This window comes from Acinonyx jubatus, chromosome A3, assembly GCF_027475565.1.
Source record: "Acinonyx jubatus isolate Ajub_Pintada_27869175 chromosome A3, VMU_Ajub_asm_v1.0, whole genome shotgun sequence".
In the NCBI taxonomy this organism is placed as follows: Eukaryota; Metazoa; Chordata; class Mammalia; order Carnivora; family Felidae; genus Acinonyx; species Acinonyx jubatus.
In genome coordinates this window covers 107,285,478-107,306,581 of record NC_069388.1, presented here as the reverse complement: position 1 = coordinate 107,306,581, position 21,104 = coordinate 107,285,478, and the positions used below count along the sequence as shown (strand labels likewise).

Genomic DNA, 21,104 nt, shown 5'->3' with positions numbered 1-21,104 from the left:
TACTTAAATTTTTAAAGAAAGACTTTTCAAAAACATTCAAATCAAGTCAAAAACAGTATGAAGTGAGGTAGGGCTCTGAAGAGAAGGGAAATTGAGTTAAAACTTTTCAAAACGGAATTTAACCTCATATATTTAAAGCGTAGCTTTCTGGCAAGATTCATTGTTTTCCTCCCAAGCCCTCCGGGCTGTGGCTAGCGTCTGGAGGAAAGCATTGCTACTCATAAGTGGGGTTTTAAGAAACTGGCATGGATTCTGGAAGAAGCAGCCATGGGGGGGGGACTTTTTTGGGGTCCTCAAATAGTTTGAAGACAGCTGACATTTACATCTAACTGCTGCTTAAAAGACCAAGTTTCATTTGAGAACATTCAATCAGTTGGAATCGACTACCCCATCTTGTACGAGACAAGGCCAGTGTACAGTCTTGCGTCCCTTGTCCCTTGGAAGCAGACAGCTCAGAAGCAGGGAGGCCACCGGGAAACAGGCTGGGTGAGCAGAACGTTGCTTGAGCCAGAACACTCAGATTTTTTTCTGTTTCTCAGGGTCACAGATATTTTTCCAGCTTAGGCTCTTATTTGAGCAAGACCGATATCTCGATCTAGCCAACTGATTTAGTGGAGAGTTAGCTCAAATTGGTTTTTAGCATCTTGTTAGCTGAAGGGGAAAAGGAACACTTGAATGTTTCAGTTTTCACCCTGACAGGGAGATGTGAACTTGGGCGAATGAGGATTCTTCCAGCTGCAGAGGTAAGATGAACACACAGGCAGCTTTAGGACCCAGAAGAAAGGGAGGCATCCTGCAAAAAGGTGTGGTTATGGGCTGAGACTTTAGAAGGAGAGAAAAAGAAACTATCTGAGTTAGACCTTGAAGGACAGGGAGGGTGAATCAAACAGTAGTTATGGCATAAGCCAGCTCACACAGGCTGTAGTATAGATAGAGAGGCTGTGGGGAAGAGTGCAGAGGTCCATCTGACTATACACAGGGTAAATCGAAGGGAGAAAGAGATCAGAAGTTTAGACAAGTACTTTATGGAAAATCTGGAATGCGGGGATGGGAATATTAGGTGTTAGGTAGCTCCTGGGTGGGGCACTGGGTGTTTGTTAGACATGATGGGAGCTGCCTTGAAGGTAAATCCAGCCGTGGTGAGGAAAATGAATTGGAGTCATCAGAAGACAAATGGTAATAATCACCCCTGTTGCTGAGTTTTTCTCTGGTGCTACTTTGTATATATAATCTGATTGAATTCTCACAGCAAGAGGTATTATCCCAATTTATAGATGAGGAAATTAAGCAACTTGCCCAAAGTCGTGCAGTTGATAAGCAGTGGAGGCAATATGCTTACTTCCTCTAAATCCCTGGACTCCTTCTTAAGGAGGCCAGAAGGGGTAGGAAATGATGAGGGTCCGAACTAGGAAGGCGGCAACAATGATGGAAAAGGGAGATCAAATTCTTTTTTTTTTAAATGTTTATTTATTTTTTTGAGAGAGAGAGCAGAGGAGGGGCGGGGGCGGGGAGTGGGGGGATGCGGACAGAAGATCCAAAGCAGACTCTGTGCGGACAGCAGAGAGCCTGATGAGGGGCTTGAACCCACGAACATGAGATCGTGACCTGTGCTGAAGTACGATGCTTTACCGACTGAGCCACCCAGGAACCCAAAGAGCTCAAACTCTTGAGAAGAAGAACTGAAAGACTTAGCAAACAATTGCCTATGGAGGGCCTTGATGTGGAGCCTGGGTAGAAGGAGAAATGGTACTGTGGCTAAGCTAAATAAAGATCCCAGGAGAAAAACCTGGTGTGGGACAAAACATTATTAATCTGCTTTTAGCTATGCTGAGTTTGAGATACCATTAGAAACTTCCAGTGAAAATGTCCATCAGGCAGTGAGAAACAGTTTGTCTGCTGAAGGGAGGAGATGGAGGTAGAAAGAAAATCTGAGGCATTGCGGGCAACTTGTAAAGCAGTGGAAGGAAACCAGCCAGGTTTTCTGTTTCTTTTCTCTCAACTCAAGGGTACAGATGCCTTTTGAGCTTTGTCAGCCACCACCACCCCCAAACCATCTACCCCAATTCAGGAATGAAATGCAGAAACGTAGGACAAAATTTTACACGTGGACACACGGAATAATTCTCTGACCTTCTGTTGTTGGGTAGAGTTGAGGTGGCTTCAGTAGAAGTGTGAGAATTCTAAGTAAAATGATAAGGGGCAACCCACTCTCTCTACCTTGCCCTCCACCAAGAGAAGCCAAGGGCATCCGTCTTTAGACCTCAAGTCCTGGTCACCGTCCCCAAGAGCCAAGCCACCATGCACGCTGCCCAGCACAGGCATTGAGGGGCTAACACAGGTCAGGGAGGACATGTGCCCTGTTTGGGGGTGGGGGAAAGGTGAGGCTCAAAGCTTGTAGGCGATGCATAGCACCCGAGATTCTTTCTGAAAATATCCTAAATGACAGAGAGCGCGGTGGAAGGGCAAGATTCCACTGTTGGATTCCCCAGCAGGTTCCACAAATGAATGACAGAGTGTCAGTGGGCATGAAAGTGAAATAAGCACGGAAGGAGTTCGTGCAGTCTCCTTCGGTCAGGGACCAGGGCTATCGCCTCGTCACTCTTTCACTGATGGACATGTTCTCATCTCCATCCACCCTCTCCCTCGCCACTTGCCTCAGGATGTCACATGTTTCCGTTGTGAGCACACAGGGGTCACGGTAGGACAACTTTCCCACCATGAACTTGAAATGACAGGAAATCAGATTGCCGGATAAGACCAAAACTTGAAAGTCAATGCTGATGAATCAGGGAAGAAATACGGGAGGGAGACCGCCTGAAAGAACAAATGTGTTCCTGGAACAGCAAGACTTGACTGGATTCTGACTGATAAGATATCTGAAGAAAAAAGGCATCCGTGAGAAGGAGAACCCTGCTCAGCTATGAACAAGGCAATTGCACTTGGTAAATTTTCCTGAGTACCGACTAGAGCCAGCAGTGAGCTTACATTCTATTGGAGGAGACAGAAAATAAACAAATGCACCTATAACCAAATGTCAGGTAGTGATTTGTGTGTCCCAGGTGGAGGATCTGCAGAGCAAATGACAGTGGCTGGTGCTTAGTGGCCACAGCAAGATGTGCCCATTCGAGTTTTGTGGCAGATTTCGGAGGCATGCTCGGACCTACAGCCCCAAACCTGGGTCTCCAGCGTTTCCTGGTGATATTTTGACCTACTAATAGCCCTTCTGTTGATTTCCTTCTGTGTGAATTTCATGAAGACACACACAGAGAAAGGAATACATATCAAGAGTACGCAGCTCGATAAATTTTCCAAACTGAGCATACCTGTCTAACCAGCACCCTGAACCCCTCTCATGCTCCCTTTCAGCTCTTTGTCCACCACAGGTTAACTACATACTGATGCTAACACCATAGATTTGTTTAGCCTGTTTCTGAACTTAATATAAATGGAAATACATACTGTCTGGCTTCTTTCACTCAATATTATGTCTATGTAATACATTCATATTGTTGTACGTATCAGTAGTTGGTTCTTTTTTTTCTTCATGGTAAATTTCATTGTTTGAGTATATTATGATACATTTATCCGTTCCATTTAAATGGACAGGTCATTTCCATTATTATTTTTTTGTAAGTTTATTTATTTATTTTTAGAGAGAGAGCACAGGGAAAGGACAGAGAGAGAGGGAGAGAGAGAATCCCAAGCAGGCTCTGCACTGTCAGCTTGGAGCCCGACGTAGGGCTTGAATTCACAAATGAAATCACGACCTGAGCCGAAATCAAGAGTTGGATGCTCAACCAACTGAGCCACCCAGGTGCCCCCTACTCTCCTGATAAATTCTTTTTCTGTTTAGAGCTGTTAGAGCTAGTTTCTAATGTTTGCAGCTATGAATCCTGACTGACACATTTTTGTTTTAATTGTAGATTGTTATTGAGTGGGAAAGTGACTGAAGATTTTCTGTAGAATTTCTGTAGAAATTCTTTCTTTTTAACAATGCTATGAAGACATGGACTTCTTCTTCCTCAGCTATTTGGCAAGGAACACAGCCCACTCTGTCTCAACAGTGAGGTCAAGGGATCAACAGTAACATTCTTCATAGTTAAAACTGAGTTCCTGGCTTAAATACAGTAATTTCTGGAATAGTAGCTATAACTTGGGGTCTCTTTGGTTGCCACACAAATTGGTTAGAAGGCTGTCTTTGCAGGGGCCATTGAAATGGCCACTTCTGGGTATGTGCCTCAGCAGTTATAGTGGCTTCCATCTTGATTGTGCAATAGGAGAGGTTTTGAGATTGTGGTTTTGGTTTTCTTCACATCCCCCCTGGCCCCAGCAGCTGCTCTTGGGAACTCTGAAGAGCATTATTAATAGGGTAATACAATCCAGTGAAGAAGAAAATGACAGACTCAATGAAAGGACAGTCATTACCAGTTATTCATTCATCAGTGGGATCTTCTCATTTTCCACACACACAAGAATGCCCCTCAATGTGGGAGTCCACCCTGTCTGAGCAGGGCTGTAGGAGAAAAGAATGGCCCACTCTGCCTTTTCCTCATTTTCCTCTCTGGCCAGTCCATATCAATTGTGGAGGCCATCATTCACAGCCTGATTTTCAAGCAATGAGTTGGGCCAGCCAGTAATTGTTCCCTTTGGTTATTCAACCCAGACGCTTGTAATCACCATGGCAAGTACTCACTGAGCACTTACTGTCTGTACCGGGTACTGTGCGAGGGACTCCACGTGCATACCTTCTTCATTAAAGGCCAACTTCTCTATCTGTGCTCTGGATACCATCCTTTCATCCTTCCCGAGGCCTCTCCTCCTGCAGTGAACATGAACCTCTCTCTTCTGTACGTAAGCAGTCACTCCCTCTCCCCTGGATCATTTCCACGAGCAGCCATTTCTCCCTCTGGGCACACTTCCATTCCTTAGCTCTTTCACAACACAACTTCCTGAAAGAATTATCTATGGTCATAGCCTCGCTTCCTCATCTCCCAGTTTTAGCTCAGCCAACTCCAGCAGACTTTCCTCCTCTCCCTGCCACTGAATCTGCTGACTTCAAGGTCATAAACGACCTCCTTTGGCCATCCAAAGGACATCATCACCTCTGTCTTCATCTTACTAACTTCTCAGTAGCACTTGATCACTTGACCACTCCCTCCTTAAAATCTTCTCTCCCCGTTTCCATGATGCCACTTCTCTTTTCCTCCTTCCTAACCTGCTGCACCACCTCTGACTTTTTGCTGATTTCCCTTTCTCTGTCTAATCACTATGTGTTGGAATGACGAAAGACTTGGTCTGGATCTTCTTATCCTGTCCATCTATATACCCTTTTCCTAAGTGAGCTAATTCTATCTCATGGGGATTTTTTTTGGTTGTTTTAAGTTTATTTACTTATTTTGAGAGAGGGAGAGAGGCAGAGAAAGAGGAAGAGAAAGAGAACCCCAAGCAGGCTCTGCACTGTCAGCTCAGAGATGGACATGAGGCTCAATCTCACAAACCATGAGATCATGACCTGAGCCGAAATCAAGAGTTGGATGCTTAACCTACCTAGCCACCCAGGCACCTCTGATCTCATGTTTTTAAATACCGTCTACATACTGATGATATTCAAATTTAAAATATCCCATCTTGATACCAATGACCCTTCCCCCAAGCTCAAGCCCCTACATCCTACTGTCTGCTCTGGATCCCCAATGTCTAAGAAGCATTTCAAATCTGGTGTAGACAAACAAAGCTCTTGGTTTCCCCATCCCCAGCTTTGCCTCCCACTCTCAATAAACAGCAGGAATACACACCCTCTTGTTTAAGGCAAACATTTAAAAATTATCTTTAAGTTATCTGTCCCTCATTTTCCCAAGTGAATCACCAGCAAGTTCTGTTGGCAACAGCTTCATATCAACAGTTAATTATGAGTCTTGTATTGCTTTTCGTTTGACCAATTAAAAGAAAGTTGGGAAGAAGGAGGGAAACACCCATGTTTTCTCATATTCTTCATAATCACCATTTTAATAGCTGTGTGATGTCTCATTGAGTGGACGCATCCTGATTTCCTTCACAGGCCTCTGATGTCACATCTTCACTTCTTCTCATATTTGACTTTCATGAACAATTGTGCAGCAAATACCTGCATGCACATACAGGTGTTGTGTTTTTGTTTTTAAAATAGAGAAGCTGATATTTTAGTTCAATATAAGATCACTGAGTGGTTGCCTTAGCAGAGAAGGAACTAATACCTAAACCCTATCCCTCACAATTCAAAATTAGAGAAACCAAGAGTGGAGGAACCGGTGTGACCTCCCAAGGTCCTGTGGCCAAGAAAGGCAAGGAGACCACTGAGGCACAGGCCGTGGGGAAAGGGAGGCTCAGGCTAGTGGTCCAGCTGTAACATGATGGATGCTTGGGTTCCTCATGTAGCTGAGACTGAAGCACCTCTGGGCCCAGCCACCCTGTTCTGGAAAGATGTTGTCATTCTGGGAAGGATGAATGAACAATGACAACACAAGCATTTGAGCTGGAACCTTGGGCGCCAAAATGTTGAGACTATTAAAAAGCTCAGCGTTGGGGCATGGGATTACATTTCAAAGACAGCTCCTGTGGCAAGTGCTGAGGCTAACAGGGACCTCAGTCTGACCTTGGACGTGGATGCCCTGGACCACTTTCAATAGGAGAGCAGGTGGTAATGACAGAAGCCAGAGTAACTGAAGCTGGAGGCTCTGCTGTGGTCTCATCCATTTCTCTTCTTTTCTGACCCTCTTTGGATTGACGAAAGTGCCTAGTATTCCTGACCAACAAAGCAAACTGTAGGAAGCCTCGCAAAGTCAACATTCGACTTCCTGCTAATAGAGCATTGGAAGTTTAAGCCCCTAACTAGAAAATGGATATTTGCACCTTCACACTGTGGCTCAGGCTTGCATGTTACATGCAGGATTCTTTCCTGAGGCTATATTCCCGGAAAAAGGATTACCGATTCAAAGGACATGAACATTTTTATGACTCTTGGCCAAAAGTATAATTTTTTTCAAAGGGATGCACTAACATCCACTTTCTATTTCTCCACACCCTCTCCAGAGATGAATAATTAAATGGATTTTTTTTTGTGGTCAAAACCAAGAATTCTTTTTTTTTTTTTTTGAGAGGGTGGGGAGAAGAGGGGGGAGAGGGGCAGAGGGAGAGGGAGAGAGAGAATCCCAAGCAGGTTCCATGACCAGTGCAGAGCCTGATGCAGGGCTTCATCTCACAACCGTGAGATCATGACCAGAGCTGAAATCAAGAGTCAGAGGCTCAACTGACTGAGCCACCCAGGTGCCCCAAACCAAGAATTCTTGAGAGGAGCAATCAGTGTGAGAAGCAATGGCCCACAGAGGAGTAAGTGCCCTTGTGAAACACACTCATTGCTACTGGTTCTGAAACGTACGTTCCCAGGCTGCTTCCCACATGCCTCATCCACTCTCTCAGGGCTTCCCTTCTGCGACAGCTGGGTTGGGTTCTCATGCCCTCACCCTCCCTTCTCATGCTCGTTAAAGCCAGCACAGGGGCAGCTATGTCATCAGTCCCTTACCTCTTCATGTGGCTCTAAATCAAAGTATTGCCTCTCTTTTTTTTTTTTAATTTTTTTTAATGTTTATCTTTATTTTTGAGACAGAGCATGAGCGGGGAAGAGGCAGAGAGAGAGGGAGACACAGAATCAGAAGCAGGCTCCAGGCTCTGAGCTGTCAGCACAGAGCCCGACGCGGGGCTCGAACTCATCAACTGCAAGATCATGACCCGAGCCGAAGTTGGACGCTCAGCCGACTGAGCCACCCAGGCGCCCCAAAGTATCGCCTCTCTTAAGCACATGTGTGTCTCTTAAAGACTGAGGAATGAAAAGCTCTCTGTTAAAGGAACTTTGAGCTTAGATGTCCCAGACTGAGAGTCCATCAAAAGCTGGACCTTTGACTCGAAGGGCAAAGGACCTCATCAGGCTGTGATTTGAGAAGCACCAAGAGGCCAGAGCTTCAAAGTTGAGACCAGGAAGATGAAGTTGGATTAGGAGGCTCTAGGTGCACCAGAGGAATGAGGTGGTGGGAACCAAACCTGAGATGAGGAACTAAAAGTGGAAGCCCCCAAGGCTGAAAACATGCTCCACTGATGTCAGCATTTCGCCCAAAGCTGCTCCAAGGTGAGCATAGCTCACTTGAAATAAAAACCTGAAAGTTGTTTTTCACGCCAACAAATAAAGAGCAATTTAATAAATACTCGTCAATTATTTTTTTATAAAACGCACGTAAAGCATGAATGGTTTTAATCTTTTATAGTCATGACAATAAAAGCTTTTAGTCCTGTTCACGGTTCTATCGTTGTATAAGCCTGGGCAAGCCTTGCAATCCTGCTGGCCTTGACTTTTATTTATGAGCTATAGACAATTACACCCTGCCTAATGGCTTGGGGGGCAGGTGAGGATGAGGAGGGCAAATTGAGTGTTTAAGCTGAAAGTCAGATGTGTTCTTTAGTGGTTGATGCTAAGCATTACCTATGATCAAGGTCTAATCTTGAGGAGTTCAAGATTAAATAACAGGTAGACGTGAATGCCTTGAGCTCGTTGTCTCATGTCACGGATGTGTAGTTAACAGCCTACAGCCCAGGTTTGTAAGATACTAATGGGAATATAACACAAACCCCACAGAGAGTAAAGGACAGAGGAAACTTAAAAATAAGAGGCAGGAAATCAATGATATTTAATTTGGACATGTGCCCCCCAATGCATCTGGAAAAAAATCAACAAAACATAGATATCAATGGAAAACCTAGAGAGATGAGCCATAATTACTCTAAAAAGATATGCAGACAGGAAATTGGATAGGAGGTTAGAATGTTGTTTTAGGCTGCACAGATGGCCTTTTGTGCCTGCAAAGGGAAATTTGTTTATCTCTGAACGATAAAATGGAATTGTCTATAAAATCAGGCTAAAATTTGCCATAAGCCATTTCTCAACTGCAGGGGTTTCTGTATTCTGTAGGTCAGTCCACGATCCTTGCAGAGACATGGGTGCAGGAAGGGGGTCAGGTTTACGGTCAGACATCTTCGTGGGATCTTTGCCTTTTGTAGCTGTGTATGTTCTAACTTATCAAACCAATGGGTTTCATTCAAGAAAACGGAGAGAAAATATCTCCCGTTCAAGGTTGTTGGAAGGACTACAGATAAAACAGATGAAGTTCCTGGCACATGCAAAATAACAAATAAATGTCAGTGAACGGCAGCACCGTGAGGAGAAATGAAAGTGGACTCCTGAGTTTTCAAACTCCACCCATCACAGAGTCTTTCTCTGCCCTACCTGGTCCCACAGTCCAGATCCCTGCACCCGTGCTCCTCACCCGCAGCCAGCAGAAGCTCTAGAATTGTTCAATAGGAGGGGCTGGGAGATGATGGAGACTGGGCCAGCCGCTGGGAGAATGAGTTGGAGCTGAGCTTACGTGGGGGACGTGCTTGCTAGCTGCCCCACTCACCAGCCGCCACCAGCAGCTCCCAATCCGCCTACAGGGTTTCTTAAATGGACTTGAGAGGATCAAAATCTAGGCTATTTTCCTCTTTAAACTATCCATTTTTCCAGTGGCAAAGTACAGCACTTTCTTAGTGTCTTCCTTCTACAAATCATGATGGGATACATTTTCAACACAGGCTTTGCCAATTGTTTTTCAAATGTTGTTGCACATAATAATTTTAACCACATGCTTTCTCAACGGCTTTATATACTTGTTCATATGATAGTTTTGGCCACACGCTCTGCCGCATGCTGACTGCTAGTGGTTTGAAAAAAAGCTGTTGGAGATGCGGGCCCTTGTGCCCCCACCGAGCCACCTGTTGGCACCGCCACTATGGTGGCGGTGGAAGTAGTTCCTAGGAGGTAGTTCCTCCTCTGGAGAAAGTAGTTCCTAGGAAAGCAGGAATCCTTTCCGGCAATACCCTTGACTCTGATACCAAGCTTAACAAGGGGATGTGCTGCATTCTCAAAACAGAAATAACAGCTGTGTCCATCAGAGCCCTCAGAGACCCTGAGATGTGGGGGAGGGGAGCAAGGGTGAGGTAGAGGGAGGCTGGTGGGAAGGTCTTACCTCCCTGACTTTCCCTATCCTCAAGCTCTTTATGCTGAAAACTGCTGATGCCAGACAGACTCTGGTTTGGGTTGGATGTTGATGTGCTGTGCATGAGTCAGGATCTCTAGTCCTCACCCCAAAATGACACCATGTCGAATGGCACTTTGCCCTCTGCCCTCTTAACTTCATTGGTTTCATATAAATGCAGTGTAGCCTCTGGGTCAGAGGACTTTTCAGAAAGGGATGACCAAAAATAAATAAAGCCTCTGTGCACGCAGAGGAAAGGAATGGGTCATCAGAGCGATAGGCCAAATATTGAACTATGAGAAAAAGCAATTGGAGAAGTAAGAAAAAAATGGAACTCAGAAGTTGTAAGTTATGACTGACTTCTCAAAAGCTGGCAGAACACTTGAAGCCAGAGTAGAGAATATAAAGAAATTCATAAACGGTCTCTATTTTAGCTAAAGTGAGGAAAAAGCATGAACTTCAAGTGAAAATAATGTTCAGAGATGAACACAGGGCGCATTAAAGATGTGGAGGAAATTAGGAGCAGAGAGATACACGCAAAGAGAGACTAGACGGTATTTTAAGCAGTGGGACTCAAATAAAAGTCCACACACACAGATAAAACCAAAATATTTAGTGATTTCCTTTTCCTGTGGTCAGCTTCAGAATCTACCCCAAGGCCATTTGCTTTTGTGGTTATTCAGATTTTGTTTCTCTTCTTTCCACCTCCTACTGTCTAGTCCCTAATCCCCAGAGTTTGGGTAGAAGAAGGGAGAGGAAGTGAAATTCAAATCTGTGTTTGGCCTCTGTTCTTGGCCTTTTGGCTGAGAGATGTGAGAGGGAAAGAGGTGTCTGTGGCCAGAGTGTGGTTCCTAGACTGTGTGGGTGCTGTTTGTTTATTTTTGTGTTTAGCTGCTCTACTCATATTGCCCCAGTTTGCCACATCAAGAACTGTTTGGGCAGGAAAGAGAAAGACTCAACAAACATTTGTTGAATGGCATGAGTCTGCTTTGCTCCCTCTTCTTTAACCTTCCTCAGCAGAGTTTATCAAGTTCCCAGTACAGAACACGTGCTAAAGTCTGATTCGGTCTGTTGCCCATGATGCGCTAATCGCCAGTGGGACACAAAGTGGTCTAAAGTGTGCACCAGCGAAAGATTTTATGTCAACAACAAGGTAAATAAGAGAAAGTCTAAGCTACTCAGGAGCATAAGCTGTTTTCAAATATTTCCATATGTAGTTGCTTGCCAGTGAGAAACATGCTAAATACCAATAGCATTTCTCAATTCATTAAAGCAAACCAGCGGGGCCTCACCCTGGGAGTGCTGAGGACCCTTTCTTAGCCACTAGTTCATGTACATTACATATACATGTTAGTTATAACCATGCATCCTTTCCATAGTTCTCAATATTTCATTTCATTCGCTAACCTGGTCTGCCCTTCAGTCATTCCAAGCAAGGTTTTATCATTACCTACAAAACTATGCAACAAGGCAGGGAGCAGTGTGTTCCTCTAATACTGACTGTTTCTTTCTCCTTGTTTAATCTGGAAAGGACCCTCCCCACCCCACTTCCCCAAAATCAAAATTCTGTCCTGCAAGATGACTTAGGGCTGGATGAAAGATAAAAAGGCAAGGGTCTCTGAGGTCAGTGAGAATTGCAAATTGATTTGGAAGAGGAGAAGAGATCCAAGAAGTTGGAAAGCCCAGCTCAATGTGGGAAGCCTCTTCTCTTAGAACATGGATCCCAATTCTCTTCCAGTTCCATACAAGCTGGGTATAACCAGCAGGAAATTTAAAGTCCCTTTCAGGCTGTAGCCCATGACCTGGGGAGAAGCTCTACTCACCAGCATATATCTGGAAAGGCACCATTTTGCCACATTGGGCTCCCAAAGAGCCCTGCACCTTGGGTATTTTGAGAGAACCCCAGGTTACATAGGAGAGATACACTTCTTGCCTCCACCATTGATGGTAAGCATTTCTTCAGAGTCATCAAAAGAAGACAGGCTTTTTTTTTCCTTTGAAAACTTGACAGGCAGCAAAGAGAAAAAGAAAGACATATACAATATTCCAGGAATCCCACATTTTTAGAGCCTTTTCATCTGTGAATCTACTTTCCACTGAGCTCATGTCTACCTTCTGATGGGCTTACCACTCTACCCCAAATTCAAGTCAGTAACTTGTTCAACTTTGACCAAGAGACATTTTTAAGAAAAGTCCCATAAAAGCATAAAATTTTACATATGGCAAAGGCAGTCAATATCTACATAAAACTGATAAACATGCATGATTCCAAGGGAGAAATTTTCCTCTCTGTATTATCTATGATTAAACTTAATATGGTTTATATATCTTTGGTCAATGAATCATCTCCTCTGATTTTCATCCATCCTCTTCACCACTCTTGGGAGTATGGGTCATACAGTCTCACCATCAGTAAGTCAGGGATGCAGGTTAGGGCAGCTTTAAAAAGTCAAATTCAGTTATTGGAGCACAAATACATGACTATATGATGACCTTCTGATGGAGGTGGTCATTAGGTCCTGGGCTAAGAAATCCTCAGAGAGAAGAATAAGGGAGCACCAGGTAGGTTCTGGTGTCCCTATATGACTTGACAAAGCAGTGAAGAGTAGATGTGACTTTCATCCATTCATCCCCCATTCTCCCTCCTCAAGCCATTTTTGTCTTCTTCATATATTCTCACCTGGTTCTTCCTGACCCTGAGTCCTAAAAGAAGCCTAATTTCACTTCTAGATCTCCCTCCATGAAAGTAAAGAATCAATACAAACTGGATCTACTTCTCCTTTTAGAAGTTAGAGGGATTTCTAGCTGAAATCCACACCAGATGAGATGGTCTTCACGAACGTTAATTCTTACTTTGAGCACAGAATCAGCACAGAATGGGCCATTGGATATGTAAAAACACCCCCAAGTCACCCAGTGAAATGGACAATACTTAGAGCCATGGATACACTGTCTACATACCACCTTCAAATGAATCTTTATTCATTTGTTTAGTCGACAGCAGGAAGCCAACTGCTTCACTTCGGCCCAGAGTGGGGAATGCTAAGACACTGAACAAACTGCATGCAGTTTTCCAAGCTTCAGTAAATTCGAATTAAAACACTGACTGAAAAAGCCCCCAGTACTTTTACATGTTGAGCTGTTGTTGAAACCCTTTTTTCACATGTGATGAGCTCAGATGCAGAATGTTTTGACTCAAATTGCATAAAGGCTTGGCAAAGGCTTGTGGGGAGGAGCACCCTGTCACAGAAAGCAAGAGAAAAACAAGGCTGGGGCTCGGCACATTCTCTCAGAGCACACAGGCCACCGTGGGCCAGGGTTTCTGTTATTAAAAAAGCAAATAGAGACTTCTCTCAGCACAGCACTAATTCCCAGGTTACAATAAGTCAACAGACACTTTTGTCATGGCTTCCTGTTACAGAGTGTCCCAACAAAGTACATCCTTGATGGATTGACATCTGTTCTAAAAGGCAGAACAATTAGACATTAGCCAATATCTGTTTCAGTTATGTTAAAGTCACAAATGTTTAAAACGGCCATCATTTCAGAGTTGACCGCATGCAAGATACATATTGCTTTAATAAGTTTATTTAACATCTGGAAGGGATACACATTTTGCTGGGACACACTGTTCTGAGGAGTTTATAAAGGATGCGGTGCTCACAGAGCCCAGGGTTGTTAGCACTGACTCTGCTAGCACTGGTACTCCCCAGCATAGATGCCTACAGTGTGGATCTAGCTGCAGACTTAGGCTCAGATTTCAGTGTTTCCTGAGAAAAGTCCCTGGGAAGGACTATGAACACAGCTCATGATAAAGTTTTTGCCCTCAAAAAGACCGTCATTCTATTCCTGTGTTTCAGTTGAAACTGTAGGAAATCCAGGTTAAAGAGCTAGATGGCTGCAATGAATGGACCACACAGAATGCCATGCTGAGCTATGTACACTTTGTTTTTCCATTAATGGGGAATCCAGTAAAGTTTTAAAAGTTTCTTTGGGTACACGAGTCCAGCAAGAGAGAGGAAGACGAATTCAAGGGAGTAGACAATGTAGGGAGATGTAGGGAGCAATTCAAGGCCTCGAAGTGAATAATGCTGGGAAGAACAGGAAGGAAGGGAAGAAAATAAGAGACACTTCAAAAGAAGAAGTGATAGGGGCACCCGGGTGGCTCAGTCAGTTAAGCATCCGACTTCGGTTCAGGTCATGATCACACAGTTCATGAGTTCAAGCCCAGTATCAGGCTCTGTGCAGATAGCTCAGAGCCTGGAGCCTGCTTCTGATTCTGTGTCTCTCTCTCTCTGCCCCTCCCCTGCTCATGCTCTGTCTCTTTCTCACTCAAATATAAACATTAAAAAAAATTTTTAAATAAAAAAGAATTGATAGACCCTGATACTGAGCAGAATTCCAAGCAAGAATCTTGAAATTCACCCTAACTGGATCTGCTTAGTCACATGCCCACCCAGAACCAATCACAATGACCGTGGAGTCAAATATGCTGATTGGGGTCACATGCTCCACCCCCAGAATCAGGTTCTGTAGAGACAAATGGATCCCCAAACTGAAACGAGGGCTAATGGGCAAAAACTAAATAGAAGCTGCAGGATTAACCCAAATATCTACTATATATTGTTTGGCTGAATCCTTTTCTCTTTGTTTCTATTTATGACTTTTCTGTTAGATACAATTGAGTGGTTTGCCCAAAAGTTTCAAAAATGTATTATACAGAAATCAGAACCGCTGTACTCACCATAGTGTTGAGAAAAGAGAGCAAGTGTTTAACAAAAACTTTTGAAAGGGTAAGAAGAGTGACTAGAGTGAATAGATTCAAATTCTAGACAAACGCAACCCAGTCTTTGCCCCTGAAACATATTTTAGGAGCATGCTCTAAAGCCAGGTGAATTCTGAGGCTGCTGTGTTCTGCATACTTTCTCCCCTGATTCAGTTGTGGGCTGGGCTGGTGGTTGATGGCTCTACAATATGAGGCTACTTCACTCTGGAATCAGTGATGAGGGGTGTGACAAGGTTTGGTGTATCTTTGAAAATTACTTAAAAATGACTCCCGGTTTTGATTTTTCTCCCTACACTATTGCATAAGAAAGTCTTTAGCAACCAGTGGTACATGCTTCTGAGAAGCATTGACCACAAGTGTCTCAGATTCAAAACACATATTACTTTGTGGAAAGAAAGGCACCACCCAACACACAGACCCATCCTAATTTTGAATGGACTTAATTTCTGGATTCTAGACACTGCCTCACAATGCTATTAAAAACAATAAAAGAGTCTCATTAAAACTCCGGAGGCTGAGCCCACGAACAGTGACTAACGGAGTTCCTAAGAGAAAGGTATATGGACAGCATTTCTAAATTTTGAGCTGGCTGGCTGGCTGAGGCAGATGATCTCACAGAAGGAATGGCTTTCAAAATATCTGACGCTCACCAATCAGGGCAGACAGCCAACCAACCTCAATGGTCACTGATCTTACATGCTACCTTTCCTCACCCATGGACTGGGCAGACCTAAGAGGGAAACAAACACAAGGCTGTGTTAGAGCAAGAGAAGGCTGCTCTAAATGGGGGAATGGGAAGCCAGCCCATCCCTCCTAATTCAAACTGTTCCAAGGAGAAGACACTGATGAAAAGAAGGAGGGAAAGGAGTTGAAGCAGACATGAGAGGTGGCAGAGATGGACAATGATGAAGCAGAAGCGGGGAAACAGAGGGAGAAGAAATGAACAGAGGAGAGCAGGAAGGGACACGGACATAGAGGAGCAGACTGGGAACAAGGAAGAACAGTGAAGAAGTCCAAGGAAAGGGGAGGCTGAAAATTCAGCCAAGTAGAGGAGGAAAAAGAATGATGATGAAAGGTAAAGCAGAGAAAGAGAGGAGCTAAATCGTGATGAAAAATGGTAACGTTTCATAGTGATTATTGTCGCTCATACCATATAATGCAGGGGTCAGCAAACTTTTTCTATAAAGGGGTAGACAATGAATAGTTAAGCTTTGTGGATGGTACAGTCTTTGTTCAACTCACAACTCCAGTAGCTGGAAAGCAGTCCCAGACAATAAGTAAGCAAATGGGAGTGGCTGTGTTCCAGTGAAACCACAGAAACAGGCATTGGGCTGGATTTGGCCTGTGGATCATAGTTTGCTGACTCCCACGGACGAGGGTGGTTCTGAAATTTCTGGTACCTCCACAGTGCCCAGCATGACACAGGCACAGAAAACTAGAAAATATTAGAACTTCCTGGAACAGCCATTTTACAGCACCCCCCCCCCAAAAAATGGTCAAAATAGCAGCCATTTTCAATGGCTTTTTAATAACTTTTAACCTACAAAATGACAGTTTCCTGTGATTCAACCTCTCTGCTGCTTGATTGGTCATTTGCTCCCTGGCCCGTATGATACCCCCATGGTCTCTCTCTTCCACATAGATCCCATGACAATGTACACGGAAGAGAAGCACTAGGTGGCTGATTCAGAGCCATATTCAGTGCTGGCTGTTAAGCTTTCAGATTGGCAGAGTTCTCCATCCCCTATAGGTCATGGCTCCACAGAGTTTCAATCTGGGTCCCAGTACTGCTTCAGACATCAGAACCAAAAACCAAAACAAAACAAAAACCCTTTTTGTCTCTTTAATTTATACCCTCCCCTATTTCCTCCCGTTTGGCTCCTAGAATGCCTCTAACTTAACTGCAGATCTAGGTTCATCTCCAATCACCATTAATTTCCCTAAGGGGCCTATGGTGCTTGGGAACAGCTTCAGTGATGGGAGGTAACAAGGTGTAGCCGATGGGGTTCCCCTGGGTGTTGGAGCATGCTTAGCTCTCAAGCTCAGTATCAGAGAGGTAGGGGCTTACTCTGGCCTCAGGCTCAGACTTCTGACAATGACCTCACATTCTCTTGTTTTGTGATTGCGAAGAGCACCTTGCAGCCCCTGACATGGACAATTCTCGCTTGGCCAAGGGTTTCTGTTTGGGGAAGCCAGAGCCACTACTCTATGGCCTCTGAGGCACCATGCAGGTCATGTGAGGTTGATTCTGTGGCTGGTTTTCTTGTGTTTATTTTCATTTGGTACCTAGCACGCTGGCCATCCTTCCAAGTTTGTCTTGGCTCCTGACCTCAACCATTCTTCAGCCACCAGTGGTCCTTCTCCCATCATTTCCCAGGGTAGCACAAGCCACCTTGTGAATTACCAGAGTAAAGAAATGGCCCAAGGGACATTGTCTTGAAGCCACACGATTGCCTGTAAGTAAAACTTGATGATGCCAAACATTCAGAAAAGGAAAAGGCAGCACGGGTCTAGCTTGACCACCCGATCTGCATTCCAAGCAGAACGAACACTGAGCTCTTGTGGGAAGGGAATCCTAACGTGTTACTCTCCTAGTCAATAAAGTGCAGAAACCCTTCTGTAGGCATTTTGCCTCTGCAGGAAAAAGTCCAGCTTGTATTTAGGAATGAATGAGTGTGCATGGGTGTGTTTGCATGAGCATATTTGCTTAAAAACATTTTCTAGTAACTGCTGACAACAGCAACCCTAAGCCACCAGACACGCGGTTCTCCCCATCTTGAAATGGCCTGTTTGCTCCCCAGAGAGGCAGCTGTGATGCTCCAAAGAATCATCCATGGCCTCCCCCGTCTCTGAAATCTACATGCCCTGACCCTTACTCCCCGGCCTCATCTGTCTTCCCAGCCTCTCTGCTCCTGTCACGCGAAGTTACTCAATACCCAGTAGGAACTAACCAGAGCCAAGGCACCATGTTCCCACAGCTCCCATCTTGCCATTCACTTTGTGTGGCTCGGTTCCTCTGCACTGCCACCACAGGGCACAGAAGGGGAGAGAGCTCCACATTTCCATCCCCAGCTTTGGGAACCAGATCATTCCTCCTCCTTTGTCCTGCACCAGTCACTACTGCCTCTGGTTGAACCCCTTCCCCACACCCTGCTATCTGCAGCCCAGCATGTGCTATTTTTTTGTAACCAAATCTCATGGCAGGCTGCAGGCAATCCGGTCATATCATCAATAGAGCTTCATCTTTTTCAGTCTACTTAGAGCTCAGGTTTAAATCTACCTAACTAGCTCTTTTATCTGCATTATCTTCCATACTCTTTTTTTTTTTTTTTCTCTTTAAGGTCTTAGTTGATCCCGTTTGAAATGGTGGAAGAAAGAAGCTTTGTTTAAGATAGTCTGATTCACTATACCTTTCTCGTCTCTGTTTCTTCCTTTGTAAAAGGACTACTTCTTTTGTAAAAGTAACTACCCACTTGAGAAGGGCCCGCTGAGCCCATGCATCTGCAGGGAGCGTATACTGTGCCACTATCCATCCAGACCGGAGCGCAGCATCACCTGCAAGCTTTGCGAGGCTATCTGCCCCGCCCAGGTCATCACCAGAGAGGTCCAGCCTTGGACCACCCGCTATGATAATCCACCCGGCCAAGTGCATCTACTGCGGCTTCTGCCAGGAGGCCTGCCCTGTGGACACCATCGTCAAGAGCCCCAACTTCGAGTTCTCTGCAGAGACGCACAAGGAGCTGCTGTTCAACAAGAAGATGCTCAACAACAGGGACAGGTGGGAGGCTGTGATCATGGCCACATCCAGGCCAACTACCTCTACCGCTGACGCCGCACACCCAGCCGGCCTGCCCACAGCACGAGCTGCCCAATGAAAGAGCTCTGCCTTCTCCCCCTACCACCACCCCTACCCCCCGCCAGAAAAAGCATTCCCTCCTTTAGCAGTTGTTTGTTTCCATTGGTGGGGCCATCCTGAGATTTTTTTCTCTTAAGAAGTGAAAGATTACCTCTCCCTCTCAAGAATGCTAGATAATTCATCAGTGTGAAACACGTTCTGGAGCCAGCTCTCTTGTATTCACTAAACCCTCCTTCCCACCTGATTAATAAATATGACTGCAGATGCCACTGGGTTCCTTCTGTTCTTGGAACAGATCTTACTTTTCCAGGGACGGGGTGGCTGACTCACAGCCCCCTGTGCTGCTTCTCTCCTGCTTGTGATAAAACAAACACAAATCAATAATTGTTTTAATGTTTATTTTCTTTTGAGACAGAGAGAGAGAGAGAGAGAGAGAGAGGGAACAAGCAGGGGAGAGGCAGAGAGAGAGGGAGACAGAATCAAAGCAGGCTCCAGGCTCTCAGCTGTCAGCACAGAGCCTGTCATGGGGCTTGAACCCCCAAAATGTGAGATCGTGACCTTAGCGATCATGACCTGAGTCAAAGTCAGAAGCTCAACCAACTCTGACAGCCAGGTGTCCCACAAATCAATACTCTGAAACAAACATGTACTCAATATTTTTTAAAAGAACACTTACATATACTAATAAACTGTTCGATTACATTCACCTCTCTTTTGTATTAAAACTATGGTTTTTACATGCTTATTGCTCTAGCGTATTATTATGAACGCATCGCCTTTCACTGGCTCACCCTGTACCAATTTGCCATCATTGTATTCATTATTTGATGTTCACATGTCCACAGCCGGGCGAGTAGAAACTCCATCCAGCACCGTACTGATACTCTTGAAATCCCTTTGTTTTCAGGCCACAGCAACAAGATGCTGTTTTTTGTGTGTTTTTTCTTCCTATCCTACAGCCGGACTCAACCAACTTCCAAGAAATCCTGATTGCTTTGAGAACAGAATAATATTAGAAATGACAGTCCAAACTTCTCGCCTGTGTGTTGCAGAGAAGTGCCCAGCCTTTAACGACTGTGGCTTGGGGCCTATTTTGTGACACAGCCAGGAAAGATGTTTTTGTAGGGTAGGAATTCATACTGATTTTCCTTGTAGAGCATATTATGTTGCTATAGGTTTTAGTCAGCCAAGGTCTCATAAGAAAAATAGAGTGACAGTTCCTAGATAGTCTAAAGGTAGGTAGTTTTCCAGCTAAGCAGTGAGGCAGAAGCCCCCAGAGATACCTCCTCCTCAAGATAGGGGCACACAGCTTTGCACGGACCCTGGAGAGAGAACAGCAGGGCTTACAGCTTCCTTGATGGCACCGCCTGGCTGCCTGGTTTCCTCCCAGAGCTACATTTCTATCAGGATTAACTCTTCATCTCCACTTTGCTGCTTTACTGCACCTTTCTTTGCCACCCAGCAGCCTTAGTGCTGCTTGTAGGGTGCTCAGGACTGCAGGGGTTTCTAGGACGCAGGATTTTCTGTTTTCAAACCAAGATAGTCCCAGGCCAACTGGGATGAAGTGGTCACCCCATTGCCAGTGACCTAATAGCAGGACAGCTGAAGGAGTTCATCACTTCTGCACTCTGCTCAGTAGAATACTGGAGGACAGAATAAAAATATGCTTGGGATTTCCATGTAAGGCAATCACTCATGTGAATTTAAGAGTCATGCTGCAGTGTAGACAAAGTCTCTAGCTCATCCAGCCAAGATAATTACATGCAAAGCTGGAAGAGGTTGAGCTGTTTAACCTAGAAAACACACAGCTGTGAACAATTTTCTCATTCAAGAAGCTCTGGTCTTCTAGCTGCAAAGCCTGGTTTCCCCTTCCCTTCATCAGAGGACCCTCTAGAAGGTAGGTCTGCAAAACCAATGCAGGATAGGAGATTCTCCCGGAGGGAGAGGTACAGGGAGTAAAGCCCCCGGACGCTGTCTTTATTACCCACAAACACCCTCTCTCCTTACCCAAAACACCCCCCATCTCTCACCTTTGTGGGATCTCAAGGTCCTTTGGATTCTAGAATCAGCCATTTCAATACAAGGCTTATTTTTCACTTTGAAACGTGAAAACTTGAAACCCAGGGAATGTTATTTTATACAATGTCAAACTGAATCTCCTCATTGCAAGATACCACACCACTGGATTTTGGTGTGCAGCCATCTACTTGAAATACAAATGAACATGAACCTTCTATCTAAAATACGTCTTGGGGCGCATGGGTGGCTCAGTTGGTTGAGCCTCTGACTCCTGATTTTGGCTCAAGTCATGATCCCAAAGTCATGGGATCCAGCCCTGCATTGGGCTCTGCACTGAGTGTGCAGC

At 44.8% G+C, this 21,104-nt stretch overlaps 1 pseudogene; it reads left to right on the top strand.

Moving 5' to 3' along the window:
- Window positions 1-719: 719 nt before the first annotated feature.
- LOC106978961 (NADH dehydrogenase [ubiquinone] iron-sulfur protein 8, mitochondrial-like) lies at window positions 720-19,089 on the top strand (annotated as a pseudogene).
- Window positions 19,090-21,104: the final 2,015 nt, after the last annotated feature.